The sequence below is a fragment of the Atta colombica genome, unplaced genomic scaffold (assembly GCF_001594045.1).
Source record: "Atta colombica isolate Treedump-2 unplaced genomic scaffold, Acol1.0 scaffold107, whole genome shotgun sequence".
Lineage (NCBI taxonomy): Eukaryota > Metazoa > Arthropoda > Insecta > Hymenoptera > Formicidae > Atta > Atta colombica.
The window spans coordinates 2,505,453-2,518,073 of NW_017259192.1; the positions used below are offsets into that span (position 1 = coordinate 2,505,453).

A 12,621-nucleotide genomic window follows, 5' to 3' on the forward strand; every position below is an offset into this window, starting at 1 on the left:
TTGTAGGGAAAGTTTCTGTAAAATTTGCTCATAAAAACAATATTTATGAAACAATTCGTGAATCTTTCCATTTCACAAATAAATTGATTTTATATGATTTAACTTTTAATCGCAATTTGAATAGAGCAATTATTTTAATTGGAATTTTATATCTACATGAATTCTTGAATTACACATACACACACACACACACACAAACACGCACGCACGCACGCACGCACGCACGCACGCACATATACACATAAAGAGAGAAACGTGATTTCCTGAATTATTATATTAAATAATCTGTATTTTATTAGACATAATGAATGATAATGAAAATATTAATAGCAAGTAACTTGTTTAATGCAAATTATTATTTAATCTATTTATTTAATTTAATGTTAAATGTATACACATATATTAATATCTTCTGTATGTACCATTTTTCAGAAATATTTGAAATTTCAGTCGTTGCGATAGTCAACGATGTGAAACTATATGTCAAGTTATCGATACAAGAGGTGAAAGTTCCGAAAGGAAATTAATCTTCGCGTGTTGTCTCTCACGACGAGGAGAACTGGCGTCTACATAGATAGCTTTATCGAGTGTGCCCATTCCGCTGTCATCCAGTGTCACTCGACACAGGCAGAGACATACAGCAAATAAATCGATCATTCGATCCGTCTATATACGGGCAGAGAGAACCGCATATAAATGTAACTATATATGCGAAATGCGTTTTTTTATATCTGTAATTTTCTATTTCATTTCCTACTTTTTCAATCTGCAGATGTAACCAGTTATTTTATTGTTATTTACTTATAATGATTTAATTAAATTTTGAAATTCTTCCTGACTCTTAACAAGCTATATGTTTCTCGTTATTGTAGCTTTCTATTATAATTTATTATTCTAATATTATTGAAAAATGTGTGTACAACAAACTGAAAGGTTTGATGTTTTTTGTTAATTACTTTTTGTTAATTATTTTATCAGCAATTAATAATTTTTTAATTCTAATTAATTCCTGTGCATCTATTGTTGAAACAACCTTATGATAAATTTATTTCAACTTGTCTTAATGTTTTATCAACAAAGAGTTCAAACGCTTTTAAATATTCATAAAAATGTCTTCATATTATATGTTATACATAGAAAATAATACATTTATATGTAATTTCTTTAAATCTTTTGGATTGAAATCTCACTCTAAAAATTGATCACTAAAAATTGAATCAGTCTTGAAAAAAAGAATAAAAATATTTGCACTCGCGAACAAAGGCAGATTTTCACTCTTTTGGAGTAAGATTTCACTCTTTTGGAGTGAGATTCACTCCATCCATTTCAAAGGAATGAAATCTCATTCCCTTTTTTAGAGTGAGATTTTATTCTTTGCAGTGACATTCATTCCAAAAGAGTGAAATCTTATTCCAAAACAATGAAATCTAATTCCTATAAATTAAGAATAAATTTATTCATTGTATGCACTACTATTGAATTGTATAGAATTATTTCACGTTAGCAAAGAAGCTTAAATCTCACATTTTCCGTGAACGAAAGCAAAAGAACGACAAAAGAAACGTCCGATACAGGGTATGATTCTCGACGACATCGAGTCGATGGACGCACGCGGCAGGACCACGAGAAAAAGGAGTAACTTCGCGTCGATATTCCGATACGCTTCGGCTATCGTCCGTCAGTTTGAAATTTACGACGGCATGAGCAGTATCGTGACTGGTCGTCGCATGGAAACGGGCGAAATTCGCGGCGTGCAGAGAGGAGACGCTGCCAGCCGTCGACGGTGTGTGTCCGATACACACCGTAGAGTTGTACAGCCGTTCTCGTGGCGTGCAGCGAAGATAAAAAAGATGAAAAAAAAGAACACGTTGGTAAATCCGCGGCAATATGCCAATACGGCAATAAAGCGAGACGTTCTCTTTCTCTCTCCTTCTCACTCTCTCTTCTCTTTTCTCCATCCTGCCTTTATCTGTCCCTTTCTCTCTATCTCGTACGGTGTCGATATAAACAGGCGCACAATGTCGGCGCAAAAATGCCGACAGATGGGATTCCCGTTCCCTTGCCACGTCGCCCGCATGCTCTCACCCATCCCGAACCCCTCATGAAACCACCCACAATGCTCGCTTTCATAGGCTTTCATCGTTTTTCGTCGGTTTCCCGATCCGCGTGATACGTACGCGCGGCATCGCGTTCAGACGCGCATGAAAGCGGCCGATATAAAGCCGCCTGTAATAAACGACGGTCGCATGAAAAAAGACCCATGCTAACGTAGCCGATATATTCATTAAATTCGGAAAAGCATTAACGCTTTAAATTTGACATTTTTTTTTGAGCTCGCAATATGTCACGCGAATATTCGAGATGTACATGGAGCGAATGAAATATTACGCGGAATTGACTATTATTTAAGGATTACTTTAAGCGGCCTTCGTTCGAACGTTGCTTCAAATGGTTCAATTAAAAATTATTTTTTCGTGCGCAAAAAATATAAAAAAATTCAGACAATTGGTTAGATTCTTTTATATAATATAATGATATAATCCAATACTTCAATCTTCTGGTTAACACAAGTTAAATAATATGACTATTGTGAAATGGATAGAAAATATTTTGTGTAAATAGATGGCGAAGAAAGAATGTAGAAAGCCGTGGAGTTTATCTCGACGGGTCCATTTTCGAGGACACCGGCCATCTGATCAAAGGACGTGTGCTCGAATGCAGACCAGTGCCAAAATTCTATCTAGACGCTTAGCCGTTATTGAAATAGCATTCGCAGCTGTTTACTTCGTCGTGCATGCAGCGCGTCGACGACAAAAGGGTTTCGACCTAGCTGCCAATTTCCTTGGAGAGAATGGGAGCGGGAGGTAAGAAAAGGTAAGGGGTGAACGAGGGAGAGCGGTTTGTAACCCACCACTCGTGCTATTTTCCGGCCACTTCGTGTGCACGCGCGACTTTATCCGCGGGGACACAAATGGTTCTGTGGCTGCCAAAGGCACGACAAAACAGGAAGACATCACATTTACCTGGTGATCGACACATATGTCGATTTCAGACAATTCTTAACGCTATGTGCGGTATAAAAATACTTTTATTTATAAAATATATAAGAAACTTATGAAAGGGAATAATCGTTAAATCGTTATTTTAAAATTAATTCAAGACCATTTATTTGTTCAAAATGTGGATGCACAATTAAATTTATATAAAATTTAGTAATTCTATGAATTATTCCTTAAAATAAATCACTAAAAAAATTTAGGCATGAAAAGAATGAAATGAAATAATTAATCGTAAAATGAAGTGAGAGAAAAAGTACAATTGAATTAATGGAAATCAGAGAAGAAGGGACGATTTTAATAGCAATGAAAACTTTTACCGCCTCGCTGATGATTATACGTTAACGAGGCGGCGGCAAGTAAATGCCCACTCGTCCGAACGATAATTGGTCGCTGATCGATTCGTGCCGCGAAACAACCCGCGGTGAGTTCACTGTAAAATCTGTGCGAAAATCTGCCTTGAACATAACACTCGCGTAAGTAAAAACTATATGTGTGTAAAACTGAGTTATACACGTCCGCACGAAACTGCAGTTGTGGATAATTGGAGCGCGATGATTGCTCAGAATCGACTTCCTTCTATATCTGTAAGTACCTCCAATGGTGAGCATAAAAGCACTTAATTCTCGAAAAAAGAGATGATAATGTACCAAAGAATCTGATTTTATTTTTTCTTGCATTTATTTAAGAATTAAATTAATTAATGTGATAATTAATCATTAGCCTCCTCCCCCCCCCCCCCCCCCTCTAATCGATCCCCGACAAAGCGGGGATCGAATATGACCCCCCAGTTTCGTCAGGTAAAGAGTTTACTGCAATTATTTAAAGTCAGTTAATAACTTTATTTCATTTTTCAGCAATAAATAAACAGAAGAAGAAGTTTCATATGTAATTTATTTTTTTACTCAGTTTATATACTGATGACACATGAAAAAGATCGAATTCAGATCCGATCCCATCTCTTTCTGATCTGAATACATTCTGAAAATCCATCTTGTCAGTAGAGAATTAATTATTATAATTATAGTATCTACTATACATGATATATGTATTGAATAGTTTAGACGATCGTTAATTTTAATCCATATAAATAATAAAATAACATTGAATACGACAAGAAAGAATAACTAGACAAATGTTCCGGTCACGCGTCTCGCACGGTTGCAATCGATAATTGATAAGATGTGTTGCCGGTCGAAGACCGATAAATTAGCTACGTCGCGAGAGAGAAAACATTCCGGTGCAGGTCGTAAAGAATCCAGTTAAGACCGGCACGATGTCTCTGAGTGAAATATAAACGAGCGAAGGGCACGCAAGTCCTGATGAGCATCAGCAGGTACATGGTCGCGCTTCTGGATGCACCACCAATACGGAGCGGCAAGCGGGGTTATATGGATTGCGGATTCCCCGCAGCGCTTGTATCCCGAGTAATCCTCAGGAGTGTGCGACGGGCACGCACGGCATTCTGGCAATTCTCACGACTTCCTCGTCGCCCTTACTCGGATCGACCCGAACCACCCACCCGTCTGCTTACACATAACCGCTGCCCTCTCCTGATCGTCATCTACGGTTTACGCGGTCGTCCCGCATGTTCCCCCGATCCGTCACTCAGGTGTACCTGGGTGTACCGCTGTTCCCTTGCCTTGTACACGCTCCTCGCCGCTTTATCCACAGACTTGCAAGGATCCGCAAACGATCCCGAGACAAGACGATCCCAATCGAGGGAGGAGATCGGCACCTTTCGAGCACGTATATATAGCGCTTTCAATACCTGCTGATTCTACCGCCTGCGATGTTCATTCGGGGTCATATGTCGTTAAAAACATAAATTTACAATATAAACCCCCGCAAAAAATGCGATCGTGCCGCTGGTTAGTCCGACTCGCCTGTAGAGTCACAATGGCAGATTCGTGATTCGGAATAAGTTAAACTGATTCTGCAGCCATAAGGCAACGCGTTACACGGCTACTTTAACAGCGTGACAATGATCGTCGGCATCCGAAGAGTGCACGACGGGTGGCTGCCGTTGCTTCTGCTATCCCTTTGTCATGGGCTCTAAATCTTGCTTATTTAACGTGTAATCGTTTCGCGAGGAATGCGTTTTACCAAAATTTGCACCTTAGCACCGAAAGAGGATTAGAAAGCTTTGCCGCATCAAAATTAAGTTTCTCTTAAATCCATAAAACAAAGTTTCCCCAAACGTCGAAAGTGAACAGGAATATTTATTGTTTTCGAAAAATAAACAGATGGAGTACCTATAATATTAAACTAAAAGGAAAATAATAGACTTTGCCGCTAGGCATAATTAGGTATTGACAGAATAAATAAATAATTATTTGTAACAAAATATTTATATCGATTAATTTAATAGTTTAACGTGATGAGTTTTAGTGAGGAAAGATTTCTATGAAAGGAAGAGAATTCTAGAATCGTGACGACAAGAATAAAACTTGAATTGTACACAACTACGTGAGCGGGCATAATGATTACGTGATTTATAGAAAAATACGAAAAGGATCGCAGTATATTTTTCTTTCGACAATAACATGAATTTTTTAATTTTCCTCTGTCACATGCACATACGCGTCTCATATATGTTTCGTTTCTGAACATATGATTAACGATGAATAAGGATTAAATTTTAAATATATAAAAGTGAGAAATGATTCTCGAATAAAAAATTATAAAAAATTATATAAATGAGCATTAAACTTTTATAAATTTAAAAATCTAAATTTTAAATATATCTATATATATTAAAATCAAAAACAATTATTCACGAAAGAAATTACGTAAAAAAATAATTTAACGATTAAGGTACAATTTTACAGTTTAAGATATTATAATAATTAATAGATAATTATAATCGGTAAATTTAATAAGCCAATTTTAAATTTTGGTTATATCATATTTATTCGAAGTTTTCAATTAAATGTTAGTAAAAAAAATAAAATTCTTTAGATACATCAAGATAACTTGTAAGTTTAACTGTGAAGGAACATCATATTTTGTTCTTGCTATCGAAACTACCCGGACATTATTTCGGATCTCGAATGGTGCAGTCCTGTCGTTGTCCAGCGATAGGACAAAAGGACAGCCGGCGTGAGAGAAGCTGCGGCTTGTGCAACATAAATAGAGATACCAAGTGAGAAGGGTGCAATGAAGGTGCGACTACGGTAGGTGATAGTAGTAGTGGTAGATCGTGGTAGCTACTCGTTGTGGAGCTTAACGATGGTGGGCGTGGTGGAAACGAGCCGCCTTTGTCCTCCACGGCGGCCTCCAAATTATGTCGAGCGGTACCGAAATCAGCTCGGTTCAGTAATTGGCAAGCTGTTTGTTTTGTCGCAGACCGTGCCGACAACAGATGGCTACGTTCAATTCTGCCGATGGACCATATTATGACCTGCTATTATCGACCGACCGAACAAAATAATTGATCATCGAAGCCTTCGGACAGAATGTCAGCGCGTGAATGTAAGGGATGATGAAATATCCAGCTACGCATTGTTAAGTCATCGCTGGAAATCTACTGCGCAATGTATTTATCGTCCATTAATCGTGGAACGTCAACAGTTTGTCCACACACATCTTAAAGATAATAATTAATATTGAGAGAATAGACTATTTCGGATAAATAATTAAATGATTTTTATGCTGATCCGTCTTATTGTGATGGACGATTATCGTAATTGAAGGACGATGTTCGATAAAATGCAACAGGTGCGACAGAAAATATTACGCGATTGATTGTAATTCTTCTAAAAGTGCATAATTGAATTATTTCAGAATGTTAATGAATCATTTGAATATAATTATATAACTTATAAATAATATAACACAGTTTTATTACAGTAACAATTCAATTATTGATTTTTACATATGAAAGAAACACGAGATTTTGAATAAATCCGAGAACTTTAAATTTATTTACTTTTCCAGCAGTGTAAGCAACTAAAAAACGAGACGAACTCGTGAGTAATCCGGAATATGAAAAAGTTTACTGGTTATAGCAGTGAAGCACCTGTGGCATCCTGTACGAGGAGATGAAATCCATAAGATCGGGGTTGAACGAAAAGTGTGAAAAAAGGGAACCTACATCTCAAGTGATCTTTCCTACCCTTCGTCAGTTGGCGACACCGTGCAATCCACGATATCTACAACCACCCAACAGGTGGCAGCACGCCCTAGAATGTCAAGCATTCATCTTTCGAGGTAAAAAATTTGCGATTGAGACCCAATATCATACCAATATCATATTATGTGATTAATTACAATCAATATAATTCTTTATTAACAGCAACTATAATAGCCAGAAGCTGTTGGATATTATTGGGAGAAATTTATTTCCTGAAACTATAACGTATGCTATAAAACGTATACTATAAAAATTAATTCCAATCAAGAAATAAATTGATTAGGCCTTTGATTATTTACATCAATAAATTTATTTACATTAATAAAATTTTAGAAATATGTAGACCTTTTATAACCTATATATAGTTTATTAATTAATAAATTTTAATGATGATATATTTTAATTATTGAATGCAACGTTTGATACTAATTGTAGACTAATTGTTTCACAATTTAACAATCTGCTCCAAACGGAATATTTGGATATTTGGATTGTAAATAAGTCCTTTTATCTACATTCTTGCTATCGTATAAACGATGAATCTCTAAAAAAAATAAAAAGATCTCGAAGCGGCGAATCCCCTCGATTTATCTTGGTTGGCAGCGCACAAGGCAAGTGGCCGATACATGCGATAATAATTAAGCAAGCGACTTGTCTACCTTGCAAATTATTTCTCGAGAAGCATCGTGTTGCGGGATCAAGAGACAGATAATATGCCAGCGGCGCACGTCTGGCTTGTCAGTCGTAAAATACTCTTCCGAGAAGCGCTAATTAATCCACCGTGCACAATACGTTCTGCACACGTAGAAATATCGACGAACTCCGGTACACGAAGAATAATAATTCCCAACGAGCAAACTTGGCTTCAATCCATCAAGTACGCGTAATTAAAGCTAAGAAATTCCTTCTCTGAATACGATAAATATGAGCGGCAACATATAAATTGTGAGATGAAAGAACGCGTGAAACGAGATGGAGCAATATTTTCGTTAAATAAAAAACGCGTCACGGAATATCAGACAACGATGTCGCACAACAAAATCGATATCAACCGGACCGCAAAAAAAAGAAAGCAGGAAAATCGTAGCTCGCCCGTCGTACTCGAGGTGGTATGCGACTCGTCGGACCCGTGTAACTTATTTCAAGTGTTGCCGAGATTGGGCATGTTTTGTTTCGACTGTCCCCCTAATTAGAAGTCGTTTAGACTTTTAGGTCGAGCGAGATGAAGTGTAGTCGAGCGAGATCAGGCGACTCGATAACGCGCCAACGAGGAGACGTAATGACGGCGGAGAATACATCTCCTCTTAATTCCACGATCCTTGACGATGTTACGCCGTGGCTACGTACGAAACGAATGTTCTCAGGATGGGATACCGTCGCCTGGAAGCCTGTAACGACATTATGTCGATCGTTCTTGTATGCCAGAGGAGGGAAGGTATGTGAACGGAGTCGTTAACCATGCGTCTTCGATCCGCATAGATAAGCTCGCATATTTAAAAATGCTTTTAACGGGACGGTGTGAGCCAATTGCCTCTAATAGGGGAATCTTGTCGTTACTGCTCTGATGCACTAATACACGCCAACCGAGTAACTATAAGACTCTACCGGACAATTAGTTTCGAGTGACAAATCTACCTTTATAATCGTAACAATGATGACGTATCATCCCGGACGCGTGAGACTTCACGCTTGACGAAGTTAATGAGTTTGCCGTTACTCGTGAGAATAACGAAGAAGAGTCACGTAAAAGTATTTAAAATATATTTAAACATATTTTATGTTTAAATAAATACGTGACTTTCTGACATATATCTAATTGTTACTCGCAGAACACAAATTAACAATAACGTTATATATCAATGTCATCATTTCTGCTCAATAATATGTTATAACTGTGCACAGAAAAAAGACGATTCTTAAATTAATATAATATATATAATATATATAAGCAGAAATATTGTAATCTTGCCTCAAAGATATCAATCTTGATTTGATTAAATTTGTTTTGATGCAAATACTTTGCACTTAATTCAAGACTTGCTCAATTAAAAATCTTATATCAATACACATTCAAGACTAAAATTTTTAAAGCAAGATTACAATATTTTTGCTTATATATAAGTATATTATGGTGATTTAAGAATAGTCTTTTTTTTCTGTGTGTACAATGTGTTAGATTATATTTATTGAGTGAAAAATTATAACATTGAGGTAATATTAGTTTGCGTTCGCCGAATATCTTTGAGCTAAAATTTGAAATACGATAATATAAAGATGAAACTTATTGAAAATTGGAGTATATAATTGAAATGAATAACTTTGCGAACAGCCCAGAGAAAAAGAAACTCAAAACTGATTACGTTTTTAATAAAAGAACGTATTTTTCAAAGATTTAATAATGCAACGTTTATATACATTTAAAATGCACATAGATGTAAGAATAACGAAAGATAGTCGTCGTTTAAATTACCTTCGGATGGAACGTATTTACATGTATGCAGAACGAAGGATCCCGGGGTCGTTGTCAGAGGGCATAGAGGAGGCTCAAAGGGATCGAGGCGCGCCTGAGAATGGAGATTTAAGGGGCCGACGTGGGTGTGGGTGGCTGCGGGGTTCCTGATGGCGTCGTCGTCGTCTTCGTTGGCATCGTCCACAACGTTGTTGCATTCGCCGCCAACGTGACGCCTCTTGCGCTTATTCCAACAGGACACTCATGTATATAAGGCCCTGCTACGTGGCGTTTACATTATTCGGTCTCGACTCAAATCTAATATTATGAATCACACGTCCCGTCTGGGGTCCCCGTGTATAAATGGGGTCGTAGGTCGGTCCGCCTCACGCGGAATACTTCGTCCTTTTGCACGATAGCGGAGAAACGGAACAAAGAGAGCGAAAAGACAATCCTTTCACTACTACTATCGAAAAATATCATGAGTATGTTCTCGTGTTACGTAGATTATAACGTAAGAATATTGCAAGTGGTATATTTTACGAAAGTGTCAACTCTTTTACTGGCATTTTTAACTGTTTAATGATTTAATTCGTTGAAGCCATAATTTCCTATATTGTTTTATGCAAAAAATAAAGAATTATTAAATTTGATAGATATTCTGCACAGTATTTTATATAAAACGCAATATTCTTAAATTCACGTTACAAAGATTTCAATTTACTCGTTACGTTAACAGTTGAGCGGCTCAAAAAAGAAAGTCGTCGGAGGCATTGAAGAATACCGACTGTTATGGGATTTATCGCTAGAACGAGGGAACGCGAAGTAGAAACGAAGACGAGAGGGTGTAACGAGATCGAGCCGTAGAGACGAGAGAGGAGAGGATTTTCTTAAATTGCACTTTGTAGCTCCTGAGAGACCTTACACAGGGATTTCGACGCCCACGGCGAGGGATAACGAGGCGAGCACCGGGGCCCCCTTCATGGAGGTGAGAGACACACACCGGTGGGTCCACCGTCGCAACGTGCGGCCCACGGACATAATTGATATCCGGGAAGAGCAAAAGGGCGGCGAGCCGGTGGCGCGCGGGGAGTGAGGAAAAAATTACCTCACAGAGTAGGGGGTTGGAGAAGACACGAGAAGAAAAAAGGAAGAAAAGGAACAGAAAGAGACGAAGGACCACCGCGATCGTACGAGAATCAACGACTTGCCGAAACTCTGGCAAAGGCCACCTAAGCGCCGACAGAGCGTCCTCTACCTCTATCACTCTAGCTCCAATCCATTTCTGCGCTAACCGTATCTCTCTCTCTCTCTCTCTCTCTCTCTCTCTCTCTCTCTCTTTCTCTCTCGCTAATTAACGGTTCCGCGCTGTGCAAACATGGAGTGACCACCTCCGTCCGGACTAATTGCTAATCGCAGCTTCGGCACGAATCCTCCTCCTTCCATTGACCGTATTTCTCTTTCACTCCTCAGGAATTCCGCCTTCGTGTATGCACACTCAAAGTACGAGCTAAAGTTCAAATGGCCGTGCACTTAACGGGCGAAACGGGGCAGTGGGTGCACGGCGGGATAATTCGATCTTATCGCGTGTTGAACAAGCCGCCCGCTGGGAAATCGACCGTACGAGTCGTTAAAAATCAAGAGATTGCGACAAACCGTGCAAACATGCTGTGGAAATGGCCCAACAAAGGAATTCAAAAATAAAACAGTCGAAAACTTTGTAGTGTAAGTAGCAATTAAAGATAACCAATAATGATAAAAAGTTAGTGACATTAAACGAATATTTATAGATATTTATTTCATTATTATTACCAAATTATTTATTCTTTAATCTGTCTCTTACAGTATAAAATAGTTCGTCATACAGAATACAATATTAGCTTCTTTTAAAAAATGATTTTGAATATTTATATTCATATAAGTATACTAAAAGAAAAGATTGGTTGCTGCAACAATTTAGACAGTAAAATATGGCATAGCATTTTTATATGGCTGCAATTAGTTTTTGATTGTAGCAGCAAATTTTCAGTTGCGTTAGCCTATCCGCAATGTCAATATATAATTCGATAAGCTAATGCAACTAAAAATTTGCTGCTACAATCAAAAACTGATTGCTGCAGCCATATAAAAATTCTATACCATATTTTACTATCTAAATTGTTGTAACAACTAATCTTTTTTTCAATGTATATAATATCTCAGAAATTCAAATTTCAATAATTTTTGCATGTTAAGTCCTGCTTGACTTTAATGTTATTACCATAAAATTATTACCATAAAATTTTTTTAAACGTTATTTTTAGATATTTTAATTTTCATGCCTATATTAATGATAAATGAAATTATTATGTGATCGTGCAGAATAAATGTACATAAGCTATACAATGCAATATGCGGTACAAGCGAGGAAATCCTAGTTGCCGCCATTTGGCAACGCCAACCATAAATTATAGCAGCGTACCGAGAATACTTGCGATTCCTTGCTTCTGAATAATTGCTACTGCCTTCAGCCACCTGCAGGTATAATCCTATTATAGTATATTACATCCCGCGGTAAAATGAAGCAAAGATTTCTGCGGCTGACAACACGTGAATCTTCAAAGTATGTATTTAAATTTGAAATTTTAAAAGCTTAAGAAGAAACTTATACTAAATTTATAATACCTATATTTATAATACCTATATTTTGAATTGTTACGAAAAAATGATAGTTACTTTTGAAAATGTAATCAATGTTAGACATAAAAATAACAATGTGACAATAAAGTTATTAAGTATTGTAGAATTATTCAATTGTTGTCTTAAAATATTTAGTAAATTATGCTTTCAGTGCATTATCTTATTATAGTATTTTCTATGTTGGCAAAAATAACTGCATAAAGCAACTTAATTATCATTGCAAAAATTTTCTTTTCTTAAATTATTTAATTTAGCGGAATAAATTTTGTTAATTCATTATTACTTACGTATATATATATATA

At 37.0% G+C, this 12,621-nt stretch overlaps 1 pseudogene; it reads right to left on the bottom strand.

Annotated features, from left to right (window-relative positions):
• Nucleotides 1-6,265: 6,265 nt before the first annotated feature.
• Nucleotides 6,266-12,621, bottom strand: part of LOC108692307 — a 10,574-nt pseudogene continuing 4,218 nt past the window's right edge.